The sequence below is a fragment of the Daucus carota genome, chromosome 5 (assembly GCF_001625215.2).
Source record: "Daucus carota subsp. sativus chromosome 5, DH1 v3.0, whole genome shotgun sequence".
NCBI lineage: Eukaryota > Viridiplantae > Streptophyta > Magnoliopsida > Apiales > Apiaceae > Daucus > Daucus carota.
This window is the reverse complement of record NC_030385.2, coordinates 21,858,126-21,863,798: the sequence shown is the minus strand read 5'-3', so window position 1 is coordinate 21,863,798 and position 5,673 is coordinate 21,858,126. Positions and strand designations below refer to the sequence as shown.

Sequence of the window (5,673 nt, the reverse complement as noted above, 5' to 3'; positions counted from 1 at the left end):
TGGTTGTGTGTATGGATGTGTATATATATATGTAGGGTTTATAGAATTAGAATAGGAATTGGAGATGGGTTTTGTGTTTATATAGGATTTTGAGAGCTGAGTTAGGGTTATGGAGGATATATTTCGGGCTAGGCATGCAAAATTAGGATTGTGGGCTTTAAAAAACGAAAAGAAAATATTTTTCTGTGAGAAAAACGACTTCTGGGCAGACAGTAACGCGGGCGCGCTAAGTGCAGCGCGGGCGCGCTGCGCAACTTAGCGCGGGCGCGCTAGTGTCTGTCACCCAGGGCCGAAATTTCTTGTTTTTTGCGTTTTGGGGTTTACAACGGTACAACATGGTTCCAATGCGTGGGTTGCCTCCCACGAAGCGCTTGTTTAACGTCGTTAGGTCGACGTGAAGTCCAGAATTAATCCGATTCCGATTGAAGAATCGTGGTTTGTACCTCACGATTCACATTTCCGCCAAAGTAAGGCTTCAACCGTTGACCATTAACCTTAAATGATTCATCCGGTGCTTTGGCATAGATTTCTACCGCACCGTGGGGGAATACCGTCTTGACTGTAAACGGCCCCGACCAGCGTGACTTGAGTTTCCCTGGAAACAGCTTCAACCGAGAGTTATACAATAGAACCAATTGTCCTACTACAAAAGATTTTTGTATCAACCGCTGATCATGCAATCTTTTCACCTTCTCTTTGTAGAGTTTGTTATTTTCATAAGCACGGAGGCGGAACTCTTCCAACTCATTGAGTTGCATCATGCGTTTCTCTCCGGCTAATTGTAAGTCGAAATTCAACTTCTTTAGTGCCCAATAAGCTTTATGTGCCAATTCTACTGGTAAGTGACAAGCTTTCCCAAACACTAACTGAAATGGAGAAGTACCCAATGGTGTTTTGTAAGCTGTTCGATAAGCCCAAGCAGCCTCGTCTAATCGCAAGGACCAGTCTTTCCTAGAAGGGTTAACTACCTTCTCTAATATGCGTTTGATCTCTCTGTTAGACACTTCAGCTTGACCATTCGTTTGAGGGTGATAAGCAGTAGCAACCCGGTGATTGATATTATACCTCGTCATCAAGGTTGTGAATTTCCGATTGCAGAAATGAGAGCCTTCATCACTGATAATGACTCTAGGGACTCCGAAACGGGTAAAGATTTGTTTTTGAAGAAATTGCAAGACCACCTTAGCATCATTTGTAGGTAAGGCTTTCACCTCCACCCATTTAGACACGTAGTCAACTGCTAATAGAATATACTGGTTGTTGCAAGACGAAACGAACGGTCCCATAAAGTCAATACCCCAAACATCAAATATTTCGACTTCCAAAAGCATTTTAAGAGGCATTTCATTCCTCCTAGAAATATTACCTGTACGTTGACATCGATCGCAACCCAACACAAACTGATGAGCATCTTTAAACAGAGTTGGCCAGTAAAAACCTGCTTGAAGTACCCTCTTTGCTGTCTTCTCTCCGCTATAATGGCCTCCATAACCAGTGGAATGGCACTCGCGCAAAACTCCCTCAACTTCATTATTAGGGATACACCGTCCGAGAATTTGATCGACTCCTTGTTTAAACAAAAAAGGTTCATCCCAAATATACCATTTCACATCGTGAAGGAATTTCTTGCGTTGAGCATAAGAGAATTCTGGAGGAATGACCTTACTCACCAGATAATTTACAATGTCAGCAAACCATGGCTCTTCGGCCTCAGCCCCAAACAACTGTTCATCTGGGAAGAATTCATTAATTAGAATACTGTCGGTAGTTTGTTTGCTATGATCTTCTAGTCGGGATAAATGATCCGCTACCTGATTTTCCGTGCCTTTCCGATCTTTAATTTCCACATCAAATTCTTGGAGTAATAGAACCCAACGAATTAGTCTTGGTTTAGAATCCTTCTTTGAGATGAGATACCGAATGGCTGCATGATCAGTGTATACCACTACTTTTGTTCCAAGAAGATAAGACCTGAACTTCTCAAAGCTAAAGACAATAGCTAGAAGTTCTTTTTCTGTAGTAGTGTAATTCAACTGTGCATCATTTAAAGTTTTGCTGGCGTAGTAGATAACATGAAACACATTACTTGTACGCTGGCCCAGTACAGCTCCTACAGCATAATCACTGGCATCACACATCAATTCGAATGGTTTACTCCAATCAGGTGCAGTGATGATAGGTGCTGATGTCAACTTCTTTTTCAAAAATTCAAATGCTTCCAAGCACTCATCATCAAATTTGAATGGAATGTCTTTCTCTAACAGATTGCAAAGAGGTTTGGAAATTTTTGAGAAGTCCTTGATGAACCTCCGATAGAAACCTGCATGACCAAAGAAGCTTCTGATGCCTTTAACCGAGAGTGGTGGAGGAAGATTTTTAATTGTTTCCACCTTCGCTTTATCAACTTCCAGTCCCTTGGCAGATACTTTATGTCCCAATATGATTCCTTCTTGCACCATGAAATGGCATTTTTCCCAATTGAGAATCAGATTAGTTTCCACACATCGCTTAAGAACCATTCTCAGATTCGTGAGGCATTCGTCATAAGATGTTCCGAATACAGAAAAATCGTCCATGAATACCTCCACATTGATGCCGATCATCTCTGAGAATATTGCCATCATGCACCTTTGAAAAGTGGCTGGTGCACCGCATAAGCCAAAAGGTACTCTTCGGAATGCAAATGTACCATAAGGGCATGTAAAGGTTGTCTTTTCTTGATCCTCCGGAGAAATAGCAATCTGATTATAGCCAGAATACCCATCCAACAGGCAATAGAATTCATGACCAGCCAACCTGTCAAGCATCTGATCAATAAAAGGCAGAGGGAAGTGATCCTTCCTTGTAGCTTTATTCAGCTTTCTGTAGTCCATGCAAATCCTCCAACCAGTGACAGTTCTAGTTGAGATGAGTTCCCCTTTTTCGTTGGCTACTACTGTCATGCCTCCCTTCTTAGGCACACATTGTACTGGACTCACCCATGAGCTATCTGAAATTGGATATATGATACCTGCATCGAGCCATTTAAGAATCTCTTTCTTTACAACCTCCTTCATGATAGGATTTAACCTTCTCTGTTGTTCCACTGAAGGTTTGCTTCCTTCTTCAATGAGAATTTTGTGTTGACAAAAGGATGGACTGATTCCCTTGATATCAGCTATAGTCCAACCAATTGCTGTTTTGAATTCCCTTAGCACCCTCAAAAGTTTTTCCTCTTCCTCACCTGACAAGTTAGCTGCAATAATAACAGGAAGAGTAGAACCTTCACCAAGAAAAACATACCTCAAGTGATCCGGTAGCGGTTTAAGTTCCAGTTTAGGTGCTTCGATTACTGATGGTTGTAGTGGTTTATGATCTTCCTTTTGTTCCTCTAAGCCAAGAGATTCGACAGGTGGTTCAAAATTCCTTCTCCAAGATGATGAGTTAAGATGATGGATTTCTTCCAATTCTTCTTCACTGTCCAATTCCTCATCATTGGTAAGGATTGCTTCCAATGCATCATTCTGTAAAACCCGCTGGCTATTAGCTTCTGCCGTAGTATCAAGTACATCCATACTGAAGCAAGATTCCTCATCAGTTGATAATTTCATTGCATTGAATACGTTGAACGTGACCGTCTGATCTTGTATTCTCATTGTAAGTTCCCCTTTTTGGACATCGATCAATGTTTGCCCGGTGGCTAAAAAGGGTCTACCCAAGATGATAGGAATTCTTTTGTCTTCTTCAAAATCAAGAATCACGAAGTCGGCTGGAAATATTAATTCATCAACCTTGACCAGCACATCTTCAATTATACCCCTCGGATATGTGATCGAACGATCAGCCAGCTGTAAAGACATGTTTGTCGGCTTGAGCTCTGGCAGGCCAAGTTGTGTGAAGATAGATAGAGGCATCAGATTGATGCTAGCTCCCAAGTCGCACAGACACTTGTCAAAAGAGAACTTCCCAATAGTGCAAGGGATAGTAAAGCTTCCCGGGTCTTTCAGCTTAGGTGGTAATTTTTGTTGAAGCACAGCACTACATTCCTCCGTTAAAGCTACTGTCTCTAACTCCTCGAGCTTTAGCTTTTTTGAAAGAATACCCTTCATGAACTTGGCATAGCTAGGCATTTGCTCGAGTGCTTCAGCAAACGGAATGTTGATGTGAAGCTTTTTGAAAACTTCAAGGAATTTACCAAATTGCTTATCCAGCTGCTGTTTTTTTAACCTCCTAGGAAACGGAGGTGGTGGATATAATGGCTTTGACACCGGAGCAGCTGCAGGGATAGCCCTATCCAATTCAACATTAGGTTTTATGCCCATTGTATTCGAAGGGAGTTCTGCTGGAATTTCTTGCGGTTCATCATCCTGATCTTGTACCAATGTTGAGGTTGGCCCTGTTGTAGTTTTTCCAGATCTCAGCGTAATGGATTGGACTTGCTCTTTAGGGTCCCTCTTACCTGGTACCTCTGTATCACTAGGGAGATTCCCCTGTGGTCTGCTTAATAAAGCATTAGCTAACTGACCGACTTGTGTCTCCAAAGCTTTTAAAGTTACTGCCTGACTCTTGTACATGAGTCTTAGTTCTTCCATGTCAGACCTTTCGTTAGCTGATTGCCCATGATTCTGAAATCCCGGAGGGTGATATGGCTGTTTAGGTGCATACTGTTGTGAAGTTCCAGCCTGACTATATTGTTTAGGTCCCTGTTGAAATCCTTGTTGAGGCTGATTATAACCCTGATTATTACTCCAGCTGAAATTCGGATGATTTCGGTTGTTAGGATGGTAAGTAGCTGGAGCAGGCTGTTGACCTCTCTGAAAGTTGCTCACAAATTGTGCTGATTCACTAGAAATGGCACACTGATCAGTAGAGTGAGTACCAGCACATAATTCGCAAATTGAGATTGGCTGTTGAATTCCTTGGTGAGCCAGAGAATCGACTTTCATCGTGAGAGCCTTAAGTTGAGCAGCAATAGCTGTAGACGTGTCAAGATCAAGAACTCCGGCTACCTTCCCTTGAGTAAGTCTTTGAGTAGGGTTCTGATATTCATTAGCAGCCATCATTTCAATAAGATCATAAGCTTCTTCATAACTTTTAGCCCATAGCGCACCTCCAGAAGCAGCATCAAGCATAATAGGTCTGGATTGAGGTCCAAGACCATTATAGAAACAGTTTATTTGCATCCAATCCGGCATGCCATGATGGGGACACTTCCTTAGCATCTCCTTATATCGCTCCCAGGCTTCACAGAATGTTTCTCCTGATTGTTGAGAGAATTGAGATAGAGCATTTCGTAGTGCAGCAGTCTTTGCCATGGGGAAGAATTTAGTGAGAAATTTCTGAGCTAGATCTTCCCATGTAGTAATAGAGCCAGATGGTAAAGAATGCAACCATCCCTTAGCCTTATCTCTCAGTGAAAATGGGAAAAGCCTTAGCTTCACAACATCATCAGAAACTCCATTAAATTTGAAAGTGTCACAGATCTCTATAAAATTACGTATATGCATATTAGGGTCTTCAGTAGGAGAACCCCCAAACTGTACTGAGTTCTGGACCATTTGAATAGTTCCTGGTTTGATTTCAAAGGCATTGGCTGCGATTGCAGGCCTGACAATGCTTGACTGGATATCATCGATCTTTGGCATAGAGAAATCCTTCAATGCCTTACTGTCTGGTTGTGCTTCAGGTTCTGTC

The 5,673-nt window shown here is 42.0% G+C and overlaps 1 non-coding gene across 1 annotated transcript; it reads left to right on the top strand.

The window, feature by feature from the left end:
* The first annotated feature begins 5,172 nt into the window (after window positions 1-5,172).
* LOC135146842 (small nucleolar RNA R71) lies at window positions 5,173-5,279 on the top strand. Its single transcript, XR_010283939.1, has one exon. It is a non-coding gene; the product is annotated as a small nucleolar RNA R71 (small nucleolar RNA).
* Window positions 5,280-5,673: the final 394 nt, after the last annotated feature.